Consider the following 22289-nt stretch of genomic DNA (forward strand, 5'->3'; position numbering starts at 1 on the left):
CATCCTGGGACGCTTGTTGTGCTCTGAATGGTCTCTGATCCCTCCCCTTCTCCCCCTCTTCTGTGTTTTCCCTACTGATTATGTGTCTGCCTTATTTTTGGCCATTGTTCTGGGTTTTTTTGTATTCTGAAAATTCTTTCAATAAAAATTATAGTTGGGGAAAAAAAAACAAAAAAAAAAACATGGCGGCGAACATGTGCTGCTGGTAAATAGATGCCTTGATCATTTTTGAACGAGTTACGTAGAGCATCAAGACCAGAGATGACTCTATGGCTAAGTTCCCACGGAGTAACACGCCGCTCATTCTGACACGTAAACACGTGTCAGAGTGAGCGCTGTAAAACAGAAACCCATTGACTTCAATGGGTGCCATTTTACACGCACTACACATTAAATCAAAGCCTCCCATTGATTTCAATGCGTAGCGCGCGTAAGACGGCACCCATTGAATTCAATGGGATTCTGTTTTACAGCGCTCACTCTGAAACGTGTTTACATGTCAGAATGAGCGGTGCGTTACTCCGTGGGAACGGAGCCTAAATGTGGACATCGCTGCTGAGTCTCTGCAGTAACACACACTCAGCTTCTGCGTGAGCGCTATGTTTAAAGACCCAGCATCCCTTACACATTACAGAAATGCTTTAGTAATTTTATTTTGTTAAGTTCATCAAACCATTCATGAACAATTTTTTACACTAAATTCACATTGGCTATCCATTGATCTGGTCCGTTAGAGGAGAGGTTACACACCGAGCCCGATGAGCCCCATTGACTATAATGAGGTCCATTGGGTGTTGTTTTAAAACTGAAAGACTGAAAAGCTGGCACAAATGTGAATGTAGCCTTACAGAACTGTAGGGTGCATTATCCTGCTGAAATTGGTCATTAAAGTGGTTGTGCAGGATTACAAGACATGGCTGTCTTCTTTTTAGGAAATGACTTCACGTCTTTTGGTCACATAGCTGTCTCATTCATTTTCATTAAGATCTTTATTAAAGTTTTTCACAAAAAGGGTAAAACCATCAAAAATCACAACAGAATGTGAAGGAGAGGGAGGATCAGGGGTTGCAAAGAGGTATAGTTTGGGTGGCGGAAATTGGTGAGGGGGGTGCAAGGGGAAGGGGCAAATAAACACTCTGATGCAGCAGAGTGAAATATTACATCAAAAGATATAATCGATGATGAACAGCTAAAGAAACAAAAAAAAAAAAAAAAACCACGGACAAGGGGTACAAGACCCAACTAGAGCTAGAGAGAGAAGAGGGCATAGTCGCCCTCTGTCTCATTCATTTTAATGTGACTGGGCTGTAGTATTGCCATGTGACGAGCGGATGTGATGTCACTTCCTGACAAGAAAAATAAGGAACCATGGTTTTTAATTCCGCACAACCCCTTTAAAGTCTGAAGGGGTAATATTTGGTGTGGAAGAATGTTTAATTCTTTTAGCATTTCAAGTCTTCAATGTACAGAATTGAATGTTCTTACTGCCTAATATCCCTGCAAATGACAGCTGCCATTGTACCAAGATAATCAGTGCTATACACTGAACTTGTCTTAAAGAAGATGTATTTTATTTACTCAACTAAGGCTAAAGTCACATCCGCACCTGGATTCTGTTTTCAGATTCCGTCCCCATTCCTCTTGAAAAATGCAGAGAAAAAAAGTCCTTCAAGCAGATCGTACGGGTGGAAACCTGGCAAGACCTCATTATAATCTAAGGGATTGGCGGGTTTCCGCAGGTATCCGCTTTTTAGGCTAAAATCCAACTTTTTTGTTGCAGATTTTGCTGCAGTTTTTGAAGCCAAGACCAAGAATGGCTACAAAAGGAATGGAAAAAATATAGGAAATACTTATACCTCTACCTTCTGCTCAATCCACTCCTGGCTTTAGATAAAAAAAACTGCAGCAAAATCTGTGACAAAAAAAGCTGCATTTCTGCAACGTGGGGCCTCAGCCTTAAGTGGATTGTGGACTTTTTCTTTGTGCTGGACCTGGGTGTTCCAGGCCAGTTTCAAGTCCTGGTCATGTGATTGGAACCAGCGCCCAGACCCTGGGTCCCTCCACCTCTCTCATGTTTTCACAGGCAGATATCGATGGGGGCTGGCTAACTGACTGACTATAGTAAAACCATCCTTAATAGTACAGGCAACTACCAACGAATATGGGAGAGGAGGTAGAGGGTCCCGTGTAATGGTTACGATTACATGAAGCAGGGTCAGAATCAGCAGGGAAAAAAAAACGATGGATGAAGTAAGCAAAATAAAAGATGCTATTTATTGCTGATCTACACATTCTACAAGAAGCCCAGAAATTGAAACTGTAAGCAGAATATATATCGCTTGTTATTATTTTCTATGTATATCAAGCTGCACTAACATACATGTGCTGAGCAGTGCATGTAGTATAATAAATCACACAATAGCAATAAAAGCATCTACCCCACACAGCCCCATAATCTCAAATTTTTCTAGGAATAGCATATTTAAATGATGTAGAGAATGTCTGCCTTTCTGCACTTGCTATGTCTATGTTTTACCTCGAGAACAATAATCATTTAACTCCACAAAGACTGGCAATTGCACTGGTCATCCCCAGCAATTAATCCCCCAAGAAACACATCTGATTAAATCTTTTCAGGCAAATCCTTTGCTTTGCTTTTGTTGGCTCACTCCTTGTCAACATCCATTAAAATACGCCTTTAATTCTCCCACAATCTTAAAAAACACAGATTCCACCGTCTTCAACTTTAATCAACTCTAGGGCCGGCATTTTTCATTTCATAATAATGTGCTGCTTGGAATTCAAGAGGCAGGGCTGACATCAATCATTCGGTAAGAATTTTTCCACTGCAATAAATATGCAAATGAGGAAAGCCAGTCAGTCGTATTTCAGATCAGACTTTGCTAGTTTTTTTTTTTTTTTTTTTTTTTTTAAAGAAAAGACACAAATTTATTAATTGCCAGTGGCCAGAGGAATCCTATTACTGTGGGCATTGATTACAAAGCTGAGAGAGTGATTATTGTGCAACTTGCGGCCAATCCAGGCATAAGAAAAAAATTATTAAAGCACGACAGAGATTATAAACTCTGAATAACAATAAGCTTTTAACACTTAGGCCTTTATATTCTATAGAATGGGGTGTGTGTGTGTGTGTGTGTGTGTGTGTGTGTGTGTGTGTGTGTGTGTGTGTGTGGTGGTGGTGGGGGAATCCATGGGACATGGAAGCTTAAACGAATAAAAATGAAGCAAATATATATAAACGTTCCACAAAAGAGTGACTGTGTCATTTAGCCATGGATTAATTTAATCCAGCTGAACGTACATTTTCACTGTCCAATAGAGATGAGCGAACACTAAAATGTTCGAGGTTCGAAATTCGATTCGAACAGCCGCTCACTGTTCGAGTGTTCGAATGGGTTTCGAACCCCATTATAGTCTATGGGGAACATAAACTCGTTAAGGGGGAAACCCAAATTCGTGTCTGGAGGGTCACCAAGTCCACTATGACACCCCAGGAAATGATACCAACACCCTGGAATGACACTGGGACAGCAGGGGAAGCATGTCTGGGGGCATAAAAGTCACTTTATTTCATGGAAATCCCTGTCAGTTTGCGATTTTCGCAAGCTAACTTTTCCCCATAGAAATGCATTGGCCAGTGCTGATTGGTCGAGTTCCGTACTCTGGCCAATCAGCGCTGGCTCTGCTGGAGGAGGCGGAGTCTAAGATCGCTCCACACCAGTCTCCATTCAGGTCCGACCTTAGACTCCGCCTCCTCCGGCAGAGCCAGCGCTGATTGGCCGAAGGCTGGCCAATGCATTCCTATGCGAATGCAGAGACTTAGCAGTGCTGAGTCAGTTTTGCTCAACTACACATCTGATGCACACTCGGCACTGCTACATCAGATGTAGCAATCTGATGTAGCAGAGCCGAGGGGGCACTAGAACCCCTGTGCAAACTCAGTTCACGCTAATAGAATGCATAGGCCAGCGCTGATTGGCCAATGCATTCTATTAGCCCAATGAAGTAGAGCTGAATGTGTGTGCTAAGCACACACATTCAGCACTGCTTCATCACGCCAATACAATGCATTAGCCAGTGCTGATTGGCCAGAGTACGGAATTCGGCCAATCAGCGCTGGCTCTGCTGGAGGAGGCGGAGTCTAAGGTCGGACCTGAATGGAGACTGGTGTGGAGCGATCTTAGACTCCGCCTCCTCCAGCAGAGCCAGCGCTGATTGGCCGAATTCCGTACTCTGGCCAATCAGCGCTGGCCAATGCATTCTATTAGCCCGATGAAGTAGAGCTGAATGTGTCTGCTAAGCACACACATTCAGCACTGCTTCATCACGCCAATACAATGCATTAGCCAGTGCTGATTGGCCAGAGTACGGAATTCGGCCAATCAGCGCTGGCTCTGCTGGAGGAGGCGGAGTCTAAGGTCGGACCTGAATGGAGACTGGTGTGGAGCGATCTTAGACTCCGCCTCCTCCAGCAGAGCCAGCGCTGATTGGCCGAATTCCGTACTCTGGCCAATCAGCGCTGGCCAATGCATTCTATTAGCCCGATGAAGTAGAGCTGAATGTGTGTGCTTAGCACACACATTCAGCTCTACTTCATCGGGCTAATAGAATGCATTGGCCAATCAGCGCTGGCCAATGCATTCTATTAGCTTGATGAAGCAGAGTGTGCACAAGGGTTCAAGCGCACCCTCGGCTCTGATGTAGCAGAGCCGAGGGTGCACAAGGGTTCAAGTGCACCCTCGGCTCTCCTACATCAGAGCCGAGGGTGCGCTTGAACCCTTGTGCAGCCTCGGCTCTGCTACATCAGAGCCGAGGCTGCGCTTGAACCCTTGTGCACACTCTGCTTCATCAAGCTAATAGAATGCATTGGCCAGCACTGATTGGCCAGAGTACGGAATTCGGCCAATCAGCGCTGGCCAATGCATCCCTATGGGAAAAAGTTTATCTCACAAAAATCACAATTACACACCCGATAGAGCCCCAAAAAGTTATTTTTAATAACATTCCCCCCTAAATAAAGGTTATCCCTAGCTATCCCTGACTGTACAGCTATCCCTGTCTCATAGTCACAAAGTTCACATTCTCATATGACCCGGATTTGAAATCCACTATTCGTCTAAAATGGAGGTTACCTGATTTCGGCAGCCAATGACTTTTTCCAATTTTTTTCAATGCCCCCGGTGTCGTAGTTCCTGTCCCACCTCCCCTGCGCTGTTATTGGTGCAAAAAAGGCGCCAGGGAAGGTGGGAGGGGAATCGAATTTTGGCGCACTTTACCACGCGGTGTTCGATTCGATTCCAACATGGCGAACACCCTGATATCCGATCGAACATGTGTTCGATAGAACACTGTTCGCTCATCTCTACTGTCCAACAATGTAATACAGGTCTACACTTTCTCTAGAAATGCCACATTTTATGTAATGTGTAAAAGCTTTATCTAGAAAGGGCCACTGTGTCATAGCTAGGATGAAAAAACATTTGCGTAACGTTTCAATTAGTATTAAAAAATACAACATATTCAGAAAGTCCAAAACAGCTCTGAGGAGTTCTTACTAAAGAGCTATTCCATTTTGAGAAGGCCAACGATACATACAGTATATGCCAGGAGCACTGGAATGGAAAACCGCAAAAGGAAAGTTTAAAACAAACAAACTTACAAATTTTGACAATACAGGTCAACTTAAACTTTCTAAATTATATCACTAAATACAATACTTTGTTCCCTACAGTACTCCAGTACTGTATGACCCATGACTGGGATAAGACATTCTGGTGCTCTAGGCATAGGAGACAAATTGTGAAATCCTCCCCTTCTCCACTGCTGCTTTGTACAAGTATACAGATAAATGTATACCCATAGGGAACAAGTATAAAGTCGTAAATTAACTCTTCCATAGGAATTTCACCCCAGCTACCTCCTGCCTTTCATTACGGACCCCCTGGTCTTCACCTGACAGGGTCTGAAAGCCTGCCGATGACTGCACTCCTCTTATTTCCCACCCCTTTGTCCGGGACCAGTATAGATAACCAGGAGCCTCTGAAGCTCCCTGCCATCCAGTGGTTCCCATCATGGTTCCCTCTAGAGTACATACTTTTTATCCCACCGTTCACCCCTTTGTTTTTGGTGTTGTGCCACTTCAGGTGATGGTCTTCATGGTAGCCTTGCCCTTAAGCCCAACACTTCTGCATGTCCATTCATAGGATGGTGCAACAACTCTTGGGGCAATGCATCCCTCCATCTGCCCCAGTTTTTCTACTTGGACTGAACTGTGACATATGCATAATAAAAATGATTCCAATATATTTTAATGACAGTGAGAATCCATATTGCATCCAACTGGGAAAAAAAAAAGTCTCACTTTCAAATGCCATTGGACAATTATGCTGTACAAAAAGATTAATGTTACTATTTTGGATACTTGTTCGCTTTTTGACAGGGTTTGGTCAAATAAAATGTGAACAAGGATCCAGGTCCAAATGGCTTACACTGATGAATACTTAAACTTAGTTCAGTCATTGCTGCACCGCTAATCTTATTTTTTATTTGATTTTTTTAAATTCTCAATTTTTTTGCTAATCTTAATTTTTAGGGATACTTAAGTGACTGGTACAGTGCCAAGGGACTGGTGCAAGGTAAATGTGGTGCCGAATTTCAAAAACTGTTCTAGGTGTTCCCTGGTAAATACAGACTGGCAAATTTAACATCAATTGTGGAAAACTGTTTGAGGGGCTCTTAAGCGTATTTTTCGGACTATAAGACGCACTTTTTTCCCCAAAAATTTGGGGGGAAAAGAAGGGTGCGTCTTATAGTCCGAATGTGGCGCCTGGCATCCGCTGTACTAGAGAGACGGATGCCGGCAAGGGATAGATGCCGGGGCCTGAGACATCGCTGCGCTCCTCTGCCCTGCATGAAGCCAGCAGCGGCAGGGGTGATGCTATTCCACTCCTCCGTCCCCCCGCCGCTGGCTTCAGGCAGGGCAGAGGAGCGTAGCGATGTCTCAGGCCCGGCACCTGTGCCAGCGTCTATCCCTCCCCGGCATCCGCCTCTCTAGTAGAGCGGATGCCGGGTCAGTATCGGTGGCCCCTTCTCCCCCGGGGCCGGTCCCCACCGGCCCCGTACCTGTGAAGTTGCAGGCCGGCTCCTGCGCGGCGATATCGCAAGAGCCGACCTGTTCGGGTGACAGCCGGGAGCCTAATGAGGCTCCCAGGCCTGTCACTGCTGTATTAGTATTGCGGCTGGTCTCTATGACCAGCCGTAATACTAATAGACCGAATGTCCCATAGACGGCAATACAGTTGTATTGCCGTCTATGGGACTTGCAATCAAGTGACCGCAGGTTCAAGCCCCGGGGGGGGGGGGAATAAAATCTATCATATACCACCGTTTTTTTTTTTTTCAATACAAGGTGATCTAAGCAATAGATATCCCCCAAAATGGTATAACAGCTGGCCCCGCAAAAAAAACACTCTATGCATCCCCGTACAGCTGCAGGGTCACCTGTCAATGTGGCCTTGCAGCTGTTGCAAAACTACAACTCCCATATATTAAATATTTTACCATTTTTTGCTTCAAAATTTTTTTTCCCCTATTTTCCTCCTCTAAAACCTAGGTGCGTCTTATAGTCCGAAAAATACGGTATATACAGAAGTATGTGACTGTACATAATATTATAAGTGACAGGCAGCATGGTTTTATTAAAAGCAGAAGTTGTCAGACTAATCTGATTTTACAAAGAGGTGAGTACAAGTCTGGACAGAGGGTAGGTTTTGGATATAGTGGTCCTGGACCTTTCAAAGCCGTTTGACACTGTCCCTTAGATGTTTAATCGGTAAAATCAGGTTCATTGGCTTGGAAAATATAGTAAGTAATTGGATTGAAAGCTGATTAAAGAATCCTATCCAGAGAATTGTGGTCAATGACTGCAGATCAGACTGGTCCTCTGTTATAAGTGGTGTATCCTGGGGTTCACTGCTTGGTCTGCTGTTATTTAACTTATTTATTAATGATATAGAGGATGGGATTAATTGCATTTTCTCCGTTTTTGCAGATGACAACAAGCTATGTAGTACAGTTTATGGAGGATGTATGTAGGTCTCAAGCACACTTGGACAGACTGAGCGTTTGGGCATCCACATCCCAAATAAGGTTCAGTGTGGATAAATGTAAAGTTATGCATCTGGGTAAAAATAATCTGCATGTTATAAATGTCATAGGGGGAGAGTCACTGGTGGAGAAGGACCTGGGTGTACTTGTAGATCTGAGATTAAATAATTGTATACAATCTTAATCAGTCCCTTCTAAGGCCAGTAGGATACTGTCTTGTATTAAAAGGGGTATATATTTAATAGACAGGGATGTAATATTACCACTTTCTAAATCATTGGTGCGGCCCCATCTGTAATATGCTGCTATGAGCACCACTTCATAGAGGAGGTCCTAGAATTGGAAAGCGTTCAACAAAGGGCCACAAAACTGATGTGTCATGGAAACCTTAATGAGGAGACATTAAAAAGAGCAGATATGATAAACAAATATAAATGACAAAATACAAGAAAATATGGGGAAAAGCTGTTCTAGGTAAAATCCCCTCAAAAGACAAGGGGGGGGGGGGGGGGGAGAAGAAAAAAGTTTAATCCCACAAGTCATCATCACTGTAAGGGTTGTGAATCTGTGAAATAGCCTACTCCAGGAGCTGGGCCCACAGCAATAGCTGACATTCAAATACAGCTGACGCTGGGTTCACACCTGCGTCTGGGGTCTCCGTTCTGTGGTTTCCGTCTTCTACATGCCAGAAGACGGAAACCACAGACCGGGTCCGGCCGTGCGCGGCGGTGAGCGTTTTGCGCTCTCCGCCGCGAAACCGGATTTTTTTATCCGGACACAGAGTACTGCATGTCCGACTCTGTGTCCGGATTATAAAACCCGGTTTCGCGGCGGAGAGCGCAAAACGCTCACTGCCGCGAACGGCCGGACAGCTTTCTCACCCATTCAAATGAATGGGTGAGAAAGTCTCCTGCAGGCTTCCGTCTCCTGCATCTGTTTTATGCAGGAAACGGAAACCTGCAATAAGGACCGACGACGCAGATGTGAACGAGCCCTTAGGTGCCTTTGCAGGAAAAAATAGCATTGATGCTTATGGAGACGTATAGAAACTAATGCCTTTTCACTACCCCTAATTGAACTTGACAGACATGAAAGTTGTTGTTTTTTTAAACTGTATTAACTATGCAGTTCCTAACAACTGGAAAGTTTACTGCCAAGATGTGCACCAGAGGTATAATCTATATAGAATGCTGAGAGAGTAGGCACAGTCTCTGGGGGTGTCTGCCACACCAGTATTATAAATGGCATATGGAGGTCCTCCATAACAGATTTTTCATTGGAGCCTAAGAGATTTAAGTTACATCTCTGATTAATCTGTTATGCAGGCTATCAACACACTCCAACAATATAAAAATCAAGTTAGAGCCCAACCAAGACCACAAAATTAACATATAGGCCAAATGAGACCCATAACTCACAAGCTTCCAAAAAGACCCCAAAGTTTATGTAAAGACAAAAATGGTACCCTATAAATGACAGACCAAAAAATTAATACATAGCCCAGAGCAAATCTAGACCTGAGACAAGAGCCGAAATTAGTTATTTCGGTACTATTCCGTTATCGGGCCAGCAGCAGCGCAGTTCAGCAGCAGCTTTCGGGACAGCAGTTCAGCAGCGGGAATTACAATGACATCCGAGGACTGCTGGCCCGATGCTTGTGCCCAGTAACCAGTACATCGATGACCCCCCTCCCCCATCCTTCTCCTCCTGCCAGTGCTGCCCCCCAGCTCTCCTTACATCTTCCCCGTACCCTCTCCCCGCCACACGACTAGGCCTCACCTCAGCGCTAGTACCGAGACCGAAAGGAAAGACACCGGGGCTCAATCCAGGCCCTGACAAGAAACACGCCGACTATAGGAACGGTGAGCTACAGCGAGCCGGAGGGACAAACTTTCTGCAGCGTCCGGCGGCTATCTAGTAGCATTCATTGCTCAAGATTTACGGTGAGGCCTATTACAGGGAGAGGGTACGGGGCAGATGTAAGAAGAGCTGGGGGGCAGCACTGGAAGGAAGAGGAGGATGAGGGCATCGATCGATGTACTGCCTACTACACACAAGCACGGCCTCTATCATCGGGCCAGCATCGGCTTAGTCATGTGGCGGGGAGAGGGTACGGGGTAGATGTAAGGAGAGCTGGGGGGCAGCACTGGAAGGAGGAGGAGATGGAGGGGGGGTCATTGATGTACTGGCTACTGGGCACAAGCATCGGGCCAGCAGTCCTCGGATGTCATTGTAATTCCCGCTGCTGAACTGAACTGCTGTCCCGAAAGCTGGTGCTGAAATGCGCTGCTGCTGGCCCGATAACGGAATAGTACCGTTATTTCATACACCCTCAATCTCCATCTATATGGGTTTCCCCTTCCAAAAAAAAAAAAAAAAAAAAAAAAAGGTGCCCAAAATGTACCTATGGCAAAAACTTCTTTTAATTACATGTTCTGGTGGTACTTGGGATCCACCAGGATAGCCAATGGTGTGCCTAGCTAACCAAACATTTGAGCTTGTTCTCCAGAGAACAAGCTCAACATTTGGTTGTCCTGCCCTAGCCGACCACCCAGAAGAAAAGATGTTTATCAGCACATTCAATGAAAAGACTCCTAGGGAGGCACTGTTAAATAAACAGCTTGAAAATATTTCCCCAAAATTCACATAGTATGATCTCTCCCTCTTGTCTAGCAACAAAACATGCCATTTATTCAGCCTCAAAAAAATTAGCATAGGAAAAGTCGGAAGACTTAAAGGTGTTGGTCACTTTCAGATCAATAAATGTTATTTCTTGTATAATGAAAACTTATATAATTTTTCCGATAAACTTTCTGTAACAACTCCTCATGTTTTTCTAGATCTCTGTTTGCCATCATTCATTCTGCTTACTCTCAGCGAATAAAACTCAGTCCATGGCCATGTGATGGGCAGTGATTGCGGTGCTGTGACTATAACAAGCTGTGCACTTGACATCTGCCTGGTAATGAGCTTTGCATCGGTGTCCCATCATATGACCATTGACGATACATCACATGACAGCAAGCAGAGATCTAGGAAACTGTGAGGAATTGATACAAAAAGTATATTGGAAAATAGTGTAACTTTTTATTATGCAAAATTATTTATCTGTCTCTCAATATTGGTCTGAAAGTGGCCAACCGCTTAACAACCAAGAATGTAATAGTACATCCTAGGTCATATGGGGCTGTATGGAGAGAGCTCTCACCATTTATGGCAGATGCCGACTGCATAATACAGCCAGCACCTGCCGCTAACACTAAATGTTAAATGTGACCCGGCATCTAAAGTACGCAGGTGCAATGGGTGCTGCCATGTTTTGCACACAAAAGTTCAAATAAGCCCCTATACCCAGGATCACATGTAAAAGTAAATAAAAGTAAACAGTTTAGGAATCCCTGTGCTCAAAGTCACCCAAAATATTAAACTATTTATCTCATTTGTTGAACAGCGTAATCTCCTAGAAAAATGTTTTTAAAAAGTGATCAATCAGATCTTTTTCCAAATGGTATCAATAAAATCATCATCTTATCCCACATAAAGACGCCATACTTGTAAATATGAAAAAGTTACTGGTGTCACAACACGTCGCAAAGTTTTTTTTGTTTTTTTTTTAAACAGGTATCAAAACATTACAAATACTACATAAATTTGGTATCGCTGTGTTCGTACTGCCCCACAAAATACAAGTAACATCATTTTTTATTTATAATCACGAACTCAACATTGTAAAAATTAAACCCATATAAAACACACAGATGTGTCCCCCCCCCCTTCCTTTCCCAATTCCACTTCGTTCATAATTTTTTTCCAGTCTGTAACTGTCTGTATCCTAGGCCTTAAAGAGTTTAGAATACACTAAATGGTTATCACCAATCCACATAAGTGATAAGTTGCTAACAAGATTGTAGAGTTGGTAGACCAGACCACTGAATCCTACACCTCTATTTTTCCCACTGCCTGACTCCACGATTGGTCAGTCAGAAGCAGTAAACATTCGGTAAGTCAATATAAAGCTAGTGACTGAATTCATATGACTGTAAACATGCAACCAATTTTACAATATCAATAATTGCATACTATAATTAATATTTAATCATTTTATTTTGAAGCAGTGTTTGGAAACCCAAAATTGGCCCCAGCTCCAACTCTAGAGCCTTCTGCTTGGTAGGGGTGCGGATCCACCCACTGACCACACAAGCTAGGAGGTTCTGTGTTCCATCCATAAACGACACAGCAAGTTGCATAGGAGTGTAGCTATCCCAATTAACCTCTCTGAGAACCAAATACAGTACTTCACCATTTTAGAAGTCATAAAAGAGATGAAGAGATCAGCAAGAAACCTGCGTGATCTGCTGCTTATATGGGAAACACGAGCACACTGTACTCGTGATTGGTTGGGATCTAGGTCAACAGATACCCACTAATGGGCAAGTTATCATCTATCCTGTAGATAGAGATGTTGTAAATTTCGTACAAGCCAGGGACGTATTAAAGTAATGATGAGGGCCACATAGGAAAAATACGTAGCAAGTTTAGACCTAAACCGCGTACAATTAGGTTAGTCTCCATTATATATGGGTATGACATACAGAGAGAAATTTATTAAAGCACAATGCAGAAGAACTCTGGTATAATTTACACAATAAAACTGTCTAACATTCCTTGCAGTACATTTATCAAGTGTTTTAGACACTCTCACAATTTGTACAAGAAGGACTGATGCATGTCAAAATTTGGCACATTTTTCTAGTGTAAATTAAGTCAACTAATAGGAGGTGTAAAGTTAAGAAGAAGACACGCGAAGACCTCGTTCCAGAAGAAGATGGAGGCGGCGCAGGAGAGTTCTCTGGCAGCATTGGGGACGCCCCCCAGTGCTGTTTGAGCGCTGGGGCCCTCCCCCAGTACTGCGAGAGAACTCATTTACATACCGACAAAAAACGGATTTTCAAACGAACGGCAGCGCGGAGAAGACAAGCCTTAAAGGGGTTGTCCCACGTCGCATACTCACCAGTCTTCCTTGTTGAAAAATCTTCTGTCTTCCGGCTTTGTTGCGTCATTGGTGGGCGGGGTCACATATGCAAAGCCAAGCGGCGAGATGCCGCTAGCCCTGCGTCTGCGCTCATAGACCAATCTAGCCTTCACAATGCATACAGACCCGACATCTGCCTCTCTCTATTACAGCGGGTGCCAGTCTGTATTCGCATTGTGAAGGCTAGATTGGTCTATGAGTGTGCACGCAGGGCCAGCGGCATCTTGCCGCTGGCTGTGCATATGTGAATACAGACCCAGCATCCGCTGTAATAGAGAGGCGGATGCCAGGAAGTGTAGATGCCGGCACAGATGCCTGCAACATCGCTATGCTTCTGCCCTGCATGAAGCCAGCAGCGGCAGAAGCGATGCTGTTATTCCGCTCCTCCGCCCCCCGGAATAGCAGCATCGCTCCTGCCGCTGCTGGCTTCATGCAGGGCAGAAACATAGCGATGTTGCAGGCACCCTCCCCGGCATCCGCCTCTCCATTACAGCGGATGCCGGTCTGCATTGGCGACCCCTTCCCCCCAAAGGGTAAACTACCCCCCCCCCGCTCCCTTAGCCCCTCCTCCCTCCCCCCTCAGAGCAGCAGATACATCACTTGACTTATGACCAGATAAGTCAAGGGATGTGTCCCCAAAAAATGAATAAAGTAGTATAGCAGCCAAACAAAGCAGTTTTGCTGAAGCAATGTATTTAGGAAAAGTCTTACATTCACATTAACAAACAGTATAGATAGGATCCTTGTGATGGGACAACCCCTTTAAGACTTTCTTAAGGCTATTCTGACGTGTTAATGAGAAAAAATTGTGATCCCTTTAAAAAAAAAAAAAAAAAAAAAACCCCAAATACATAAGTGACATAAAAGTTGACCCTTCAAGCCTAACAGCTTTAAATGCCTTGTCCATTTATTTAATGTGTGTGTGTGTATTGTAACATATAACTAAACGTTGGAACAACTTGATTTTCTGGCAGCATTTTTCTGATGAATAAATTTTGTAATACACTTTATTAAAACATTGTAGATCCTTTCTGTGAAATCCTGTGCTTCTTTATTATTGTCCTCACTTTTCTATATTGAGAGCTACCCCCTGTTTCTGTGTATGGTGTACGGGCTTCTACCACATTTATCAAGTGTTTTAGTCACTTTTTACGTCTTGTATGAAAAATAGTTGTAGCTTTGTTGGAAAAGGATGTTGCTTATTAGAAAGTGGGCATAGCCCAAGCTGCAACAGCGGGAACCAAAAAATGTGCCAAAGGTTTGCATTTTTTTGTCACATTGTAAGCCAATTTGTAAGTATTGTAAAGTTAGAGCAGACAGTTTAAACATACGCCACCATCAAACAGCATTAGACACATTGCTAAATCTGGCTCAGTTCAAGACTGCCTAGCACGCACGGTCTTAAAGTTAATAGGGGATATTTATGAAGACTGGCGTAGTCAATGCCACTCTTCACATCCCTGATGCCAATGTCTTGAAGAGCCACCTCATTAATGAGAAGGCGTATATGTCTCTTCATAAATGTGACCGCAACTCCACATGGTCATGCATATGTGCTATATTCTATGCCCTCTTGTAGCTGGCATAGATTTCAGTGATCATTTGCTCTATTAAATGTAGCACAACTCCCACATCCCTTACTCTTTCGTGAAAGTGGCATAGGAAGTGCAAAAACACCAGTTGCAACAATTATTGTCACAACTGGAGTTAAAAAAAAAAAAAAAAAAAAAAAAAAAAAATCTGGCGTGAAGTTGATGAGAAGTCAGCCCCAATGAGTTTAGTAAACTTAGTAAAACTGCCCCATCATTGTCAAGCACAACTGTCTCGATACCATGTTGCCCTTACATAAATTAGCACACTGAGAACAGTTCAGCTTAATCGTCCTTATCTATAAGGATGGATCATAAATACTAAATTAGCATTGCAGTCCTTCATTTTTATTTATTTATTGCCGATCCTTAGGATAGGTCATAAATATAATAGCAGTGGGGGGCTGACAGGTGCACTCCCCCCCCCCCCCCAACACCACAAATCAGATCAGAGATGCATACGGTCTGTGTACTACAGTTCCTGAAATAGTTGGCTCTGTGCCCTGTATAGTGGCCGGGCACCTGTACTGCAGCTACTTGAAGCTCCATTAGATTTCCATTAAATAGAGATAAAGAGAGGCTACACGTAAAAGTGGAACAAAAGATATCACAGTTTCTTCCTATGGGTTCATATAGAACTTCAATCATGCATGCAGTGAAGGGCATCTAAACTATAATTCAACATGTCTACATCCCTCAAGTTTGACAGGAAATCTTCCTCTTAAGAAAGGCAGTATTGCAAGGTATAAATAGCTATTAACTAGAAATCCACATACAAGCAATTTAAATGGAAAAGAAGGGAAATAAAGAAAATGAAAAAAAAAAAAAAAATTAAATAACGGCAAAACAAGTCATCTTTACACCAGTCTCATGTTAGAAAAGATAAAAAATAAAATAAAGATTGTCTTATTCAATTTAAATAAATGACCCTAGCTGGAGAGTTGTTAAAAGAAAAAGCCTGAAAATGTCTCTTCTATGGCAAAACATGACACATCCTCTGTTTGCAACAAAGCACAAAAAATAAAAAAAATAAATGTGATATTAAAGGTGTTTTCTGGTCACAAAATATATTTTCAAAAAGGTCTGTTAGCGCTATTAATAGGTCAATAAGGGCAGCCAAATACTTTTAGCAGTGTTATCATTTCTGGGTGTCTCTGTGAGCTCTTCAGAATCTTCTGCATTTATTTACAGTGGTAGCTTCCTGTTCTGCTTTCCGACAACTACCATGATGGCTTGTACTTCACTCAGGCTGACTCCCTCCCTCTTTCACTCACAACCCCTGTCCGTTTCCCTAGGTAGCCTGCCCACTACTAGCCCATTCTAACTAACTCAACAAACCCCCTCACCCCATCATATGTACCTGTCTTCCGGGCAGTATCTTCTCGGCATGGGACTTCACTTGTTCTGGGCAACCAGCACGTCCTTTTCTTGACATTTGCCAGCCATCCATGCCTGCACAATAAGAGCCTGAGTGCCGGCATGTGCAAGTGACGTCCCATGCCCAGAAGAGCTAGACAGGAAGGCAGGTAGGTATGATGGGGTGGAGGGTCTGTGGTGATTGGTTAGTATTGGTGACGTTCTGTTTCTGGAAACAATTACCTTTACTATGCAAATATACCTTGATGAGTACAGAAAGAAGATCAGGAACAAATGCTTCCACCTGAAGTGTAAGGATACAGTGAAGGGAATTTAGATAGTGTAAGTTCACATGGAGTTTTCTTTTCAGGCAGATTTTTAAAAGGTGGTCATACAGATTTTTTTTTCAGCTAGATAGAGGAAACAAAACATCATGATCCATCTTCAGGCTTCAGATTTGGCTTGCAAAGCTATATCAATGGGAGCCAGAAAAAAAAAAAACAGTATATTACACTTTTTTTCCCTAGCTGAAAAACAGAGCCAGAGGAAAAAAAAAAAAAAAAAAAGAAAATAAAAAAATCATACTGAAATAAAATAGGAGCGTTAGGGCTAGTTCACACGGGGCGTGGGATGGCGCATCTTGGTCCTGATTTTGACACGGGAAGCTGCGTCAAAAAAGGGCCAAAATGCACCTGCCACGACTTCTGCTAGTCGCGGCTTCCCGTTCCGGAGTATGCCCAAATGAATGGGCCTAGTCCGGAGGGTGCTGCCGCGAGGCGGACGCCAGGGCTGAATCAGCCGCAGAATCCGCCTGAAGATAGGGCAGCTCACTTCTTTTTTCCGTGAGCGGGAACATGCCCTCTATTGTGAGACCTCTAGACCTCTATTGTGAGGGGGCAGATTCTGACGTGGACTCAGCACCAAAATTCTCCCCCTCTTCCCCCATGTGAACGAGCCATTAGGAAACGTTTTACTCTTTTTAAATACTGTTAAATTTCAAAAGTGATGTACAACTATGCTGCTTTTTTTTAAATTCATGAATGAAATGTTTTTTGGGCTATAAATAATTTTGCCAATGTACGATATGAAATAGCAACACGTGTACACACAGCCAAGATGTATATATCTGTGGACACTAATACATGCCACACTCGATGCTGGATTGACAAAAAACCAACCGGTATGGGTCTGCTGCAAAAGCCTTAGAGCCAAAAGTGAAGTCAATGTACGATATGCTTCACTTGGCTTTTACATTTGTGTGTATTAGCACTACAATACAACCTGTAGAAAACAATTTTTTTTAAATCTAATCTGTCAGTGTGAGTGCCCGAAGCTTCATTCTCCAGCCCTTTTCAGGTACCTCTTGAAAGATCTTTTAAGCTGATTTAAAGGAGTTATTCAGCCTCCAAAAATGGTCTGCAATACATCCACAACAGTGCTAAAAACTCACTGTTCCCTTGTGCACTCCTTGCTTGGATTTATTTTACTTGCTGCTCCTTGTTTCACTCTTATTTACATGGGCAGAGGAGGAGTGAGATTACAAATAAGGGGGCGTTCACACTACCGTCAATATCCAACAGGTAGTGTCCGCTGCTAATGTCCGTTCAAAATCTTGCACGGACATTAGCAGCGGACACTAGCTGTTTCCGTGACATTTTTCATTCATTTAAATGGACATCGGGTGTATTGTTTTACACTCCGTGGGTGTCCTTAACTGTCCGTTCCTAAAGATGTCCTACTTTTCAAGTGGACAGAAAAACCTGACATGTAGGTTTTTTCTGTCCGCTTGAAAAATCGGACATCTTTAGGAACGGACACTTAAGGACACCCACGGAGTGTAAAACAATACACCCGATGTCCATTTAAATGAATGAAAAATGTCACGGACACAGCTAGTGTCTGCTGCTAATGTCCGTGCAAGATTTTGAATGGGCATTAGCAGCGGACACTGACGGTAGTGTGAATGCTCCCTAAAACATTGCAGCAATACCTGACCTCAGATGTGGGAGTGATTTATTGTTATTTCAATGTAGGGAGAGAGAAGGGAGGGGCACAGAGAGTGAGAGCAGGCAGATGATTTGTAGGAAATGTAGTTTGCCAATATATTATATAGAATACTGCCGATATCAGAGGACATGAAAGGTCCTCTAAGTCATGGAAATCTCCTTGAATACATAGGGAAGTAAATTCTTCCACTAATACAGAACTCTACCTCATATTTGTTTTTGTTTTTTCCTATGGATCAACATGGTAGGACTTGTATCTTTACGAAGCTTTATCAACTAGTTTACAAATGCTGATGTTTAGGGTGCGCTCACACTACCGTTGGTGACCGTCAGCTATTGTCCATTACAAGATTTTAGCAATGGATACCAGCTGAACAATCATAAATCCGTTAAAATTTCCATTCGTTTCAATGGGATTTTAATTTGTGTCTGTTAGTGACCATTTACACCCAATCCGCCAGAAGTCCATTTTTTCCAGCGGACAAAAAAATCCTATACGCAGGACTTTTCTGTCTATTAAACTAAAACGGAAAGCAAGTGTCCATTATTTTTATTTTAACATTGAAGTCTATGGACAACAGACTTATAATGGACAGTAACTGATAGATAATAAATAAACCTTTACTTTAGGCACAAATGAGCAAAAACAAAATACAGCCCTTCAGGCAAAAATAAAAAAATTCCTGCTCGTCCGAGCAACTAAGGGAGCGTTCACACTACCGTCGGTGTCCGACATGTAGTGTCCGCTCCTAGTGTCCGCTCAAAATCTGTCACGGACACTAGGAGCGGACACTAGATGTGTCCGTGACACCTGTCATTCAAATGAATGGGCATCGGGTGCGTTCTTTTGCACTCCGTGCCCGTCCTTCCCTGTCCGCAAGAGAAGATGTCCGACTTCTCAAGCGGACAGAGGAACCCTGCATGCAGGGCTTTTCTGTCCGCTTGAGAAGTCGGACATCTTCTCTTGCGGACAGGGAAGGACGGGCACGGAGTGCAAAAGAACGCACCCGATGCCCATTCATTTGAATGACAGGTGTCACGGACACATCTAGTGGCCGCTCCTAGTGTCCGTGACAGATTTTGAGCGGACACTAGGAGCGGACACTATATGTCGGACACCGACGGTAGTGTGAACGCCCCCTAACTAAACAGAAGTAATAACATAACTATAGGTGTGGCTTACTACCAGCCACACGGAAAATAAGCCAGCACAATTTGGTCTCACCGGACTCAGGGTTATAGGGCAGACCCTGCCACCCATTACTTCTTTGATCTATCTTGAAGTGCAGACTCTGCAACATTTTATGGGCCAGTAACGAGCCAAGGACCCACATGTGGGGCTGAAACCTATTCCTGACCCACACTGGACCAGACAAAAGTCAAGAATCTGTGGCAGATATAGCAGGACTCCAGCACATTGCTTGTCACCTTCTCACTAATATATATTACATAACTATCTTCTATACTTGCCAATTTCAGCAAGACAGTCTGGACACTGCCATATACATAGTCAGTCAGTCATTTGACTGCAAAGGTCTTGAGAAATAAGGATATGGTACGGTGGATTTCTACCTTTTGTTCTCACAGAGCATATGCAATAGGTAGAAGCTTACAATGCTCTATACATTGACAATGCCTGCACACTTAGCTGACCTGGGTATGCATGTCTACAGGACAGACAGCAGGAAAGTGGAGGTGTCCAAACAGTCATTTTGTCCATCAGGATATGAGCAGCAGCATATAATTAAAGTCAATGAAGATAGTAAAGATTTGTTGCCACATTCTCCAATATACTGCAAGTACTAAACACTAGTGATGAGCGAGAAGTATTCGATCGAATACCTCGCCGACATAGGAATGCGTGTAGTCGGCCGAACACCAAGGGGTTAAGCGCATTGAATATTCGAAGCGTTTAACCCCTTGGTGTTCGGCCAATTACACACATTCCTATGCCGGCGAGGTATTCGATCGAATACTACTCGCTCGTCACCACCAAGTTGTACACAGTTTTTCAGAAAATAAATAAAAATGTACCTACCTAGAAACAACCTAAATAAGTCACATGAGATTGGCAAGGTGTTTAAAGGGAGTATCACTGCCAGCTACTTTAAACTGCTCCCACAGTGCTGTAGATGCTGTTAGCAAAATAAAAACCAATACCTTTCTCATGTCTCAGAGCCCCACGGGCGCATAGAAAAATCACTTTTATTCTTTATTCAAATGAGGATCTTGGAGCACAGGGGGAGTTTTCTTCTATTACTGAGCACTGCTGCATCATCACTAAACATGCCCATCCTGCATTCAGCTCCTCCCCCTGGGCAGTGTTAGTTGATGCTTACTGAATGTACGCTTAGCGTGTTTAGTGATAGTGAATCAGTGCTCATTAATAGAAGAAAATGTCCCTATGTGCTACTATGCATCCCTTGGGGCTCTGAAACTTAAGAAAGGTATCATTTTTATTCTGCTAACAGCATCTACAGCACCATGGGAGCAGTTTAAAGGGGCTCTATCATTGGGAAAAGTCATTTTTAACTAAACACATCCTTGCATAGACTTTAGAAAGGCTATTTCACACCTACCTTTAGTATGTAGATTGCCTCAGTGGTTTCTGAATAAGTTCATTTTTATTCATATGCTAATGAGCTTCCATCCAGCACAGGAAGTTCCCAGCAGCACTCGTCTCTCCTATTATCTCCTATGTGTGTGTGCAAACAGGAAGCTGAGTCATAATCAGCAGCAACAGCCTGTGCCATAGGAAACAATAGCAAAGAGGGTGCATGGTGCATTGTGCACCAGTCTAATTAGCATATGAATAAAAACGCACTGAGGCTATCTACATACTAAAGGTAGGTGTAAAATAGCCTAAAGACTATGCAAGGATATGATTAGTTAAAAATTACTTTTCCCAATGATAGAGCCCCTTTAAAGTAGCCCACACTCCAAAGACATACTGATAGGGGAAAATAAGAATGGCTTTTGTGCAAAACTAACACGATAGTCAACTGATAAATCTATACCACTGTACTTATACTATAGACTAAATCCAGAACACAGAACTAAATCATACTTGTGTGCTCGCTTCGGCAGCACATATACAAAAATTGGAACGAGACAGAAAAGACTAGCATGGCCCCTACACAAGGAAGACATGCAAATTTGTGAAGCATTCCATGTAAAATAAATAAATAAAATCATACTTTTGTAATTTCTATTACATGATGCAGGAAAATAGTAGCACCCCTTTTTCTTTTATGGCAACTTGTTAACATACAAAGTAACACTTGCAGCATGTTTGAGTCATCACACCTTTTCACTGATCACTGACTTGAAAAAAGGTAAACTGACTTGGACAAACACATGTTTACAGTAGAGGTTTTATGAAGATAAGCAGATCACAAGGAATCCTGCTGCTAGAAACTGTGATGAGCAGATATTGCCTTAGGATAGCTCCACTTGGCTGTGGACAATCTGCATCAGATTAACTCAATAGCAGTACATAAATACTTGATGTAGCCTGGTTCCATAATACATGTACCTCTGTTAGCCTATTTAAAGGGAATTACCTATTTTGAATCAAGTGTTATTTAAACACTTCTTCTGCGGGCAATGGATCCTCCTACCTTGACGTTAGCCGGCGTGTGTGCAAAAGAGCCAGAGTGCTGGCTTAGCACTGAAGCTGAAACTCTATCTTTATTGCGCAAGCGTGGGAGGCTAGTGAAGGCTACAGCACAGTGCTGGGACAGCTGCACACCGGCAGTTACAAAAGAGGAGGAGCCATTCCCCACAGAAGGACGCATGGACAGGAAGAAGACAGGTAAAGTATAATAGGGTAGGGAGGTGAGCTGAGTAAGTTGGAAAGTGCTAGCAGTGGGCGGAATAGCTAGGGAGACAGGAAGGGGTGTTAAAAAAGGGAGGAGTGAGAAGGAGAGAGAGTGTGAGAGCCTACACCTACCAGAATGCATTGCATCAACTAAGGCAGCAGGAAGCTATACCTGCTAAACAAATGCAGAAGATGCTAGGCGCTCCCAGAGAAACACAGAAATCACTCAAAACACTGTGAGTGCACATATGAGCGCACTTATTAACAAATGTCTGTTAGTGCTATTAATCGGTTACCAGTTTACCATATATGGAGACATTGAAGGGGCCATTACGTAAGTGTTGTAAGTAATTTATAAC

The 22289-nt window shown here is 43.1% G+C and overlaps 1 protein-coding gene and 1 non-coding gene across 2 annotated transcripts in view; one reads left to right on the forward strand and one right to left on the reverse strand.

Moving 5' to 3' along the window:
* Window positions 1-22289, reverse strand: part of AATF (apoptosis antagonizing transcription factor) — a 114602-nt gene that overhangs the window by 48591 nt on the left and 43722 nt on the right. The window lies entirely within an intron of this gene.
* On the forward strand, window positions 21182-21288 carry LOC142196356 (U6 spliceosomal RNA). Its single transcript, XR_012715199.1, has one exon. It is a non-coding gene; the product is annotated as a U6 spliceosomal RNA (small nuclear RNA).

This window comes from Leptodactylus fuscus, chromosome 2, assembly GCF_031893055.1.
Source record: "Leptodactylus fuscus isolate aLepFus1 chromosome 2, aLepFus1.hap2, whole genome shotgun sequence".
NCBI classification, from domain to species: Eukaryota; Metazoa; Chordata; class Amphibia; order Anura; family Leptodactylidae; genus Leptodactylus; species Leptodactylus fuscus.